We start from the raw sequence: 902 nt of genomic DNA, 5'->3' as shown, positions 1-902 counted from the left end.
CAGCAGCGTCTGTCACAACAGCACATCCCACGTCCTGGGCCCCAGGAATTGCCTCCGCCATTTCCAGTAGAGGAAGTCTCATAGATGGGCTCAAGGATGCAGCTCCAGCACCTGACGCCAGGGCGAAACCTTGCAAACCCCTGAGAAGGCCGTTGATCGGGGACTGAGTCAATTAGGAGCCATCCGTCCAGCTGGACCCTTTATTGTAATTAGAGTCTGGCAGCTCCCAGGTGCTGTCTCGGGCAGATAGGTCCCCGCCACATGGGGTGAGCGGAGGAAACAAGTACAACCACTTATGGATTGACTCCAGGCGAGCTTTCAGAACCCCACGCAATGTGCACTTGTGCATAGATGCAGTAACAATGGAGGAAGAAAACACTCCCAAATGACCCAGGAGTTAGCCCTTGGCGGGCTTTGGGATGAGCAGGTGCCTCTAAGGGAATTTCACTTTGCCTTAGTGTAAATACTGTACCCCACGTGGGCCTTTGTCACCCGCTTAGATACGCAGAAAGCACATGCCAACGCCACGTGCGGATTCAGGGCTGACCCACACTCGGCGAAGGCCCAAGGGCATTAATTACGACTGCAGGAAGGAAGGTGTCTCGGTCGATGTTCCCAATTCCTGAAGTCTGGACTCAGCCAGGAAAGCCCCTCAGGTGAGCGCGCGGCTGATATCCCTCTGTGTTTGGGAGGGACAGAAAGAAACCACTCAGCCTGGCTGGGCCCAGGCAATGGCCCACCTCTGCTGGAAGAGCTGTCTGCCAAGAAAACTATTGAACTACATAAAAATCCATCCCTGAAACCCCAGAGGCGTCCTTAGAGTGGAGCATGGCCTTTAAATTAGAATTTTTTTTAAGGCAGTTTCTGCCTGTAACTTGATTTCAGGTTAGTGGTGGCTGGTG

This window comes from Tupaia chinensis, unplaced genomic scaffold (assembly GCF_000334495.1).
Source record: "Tupaia chinensis unplaced genomic scaffold, TupChi_1.0 Scaffold000294_5, whole genome shotgun sequence".
Taxonomy (NCBI): domain Eukaryota; kingdom Metazoa; phylum Chordata; class Mammalia; order Scandentia; family Tupaiidae; genus Tupaia; species Tupaia belangeri.
The sequence above is the reverse complement of the archived record's forward strand: the minus strand, read 5'-3'. Positions refer to the sequence as shown.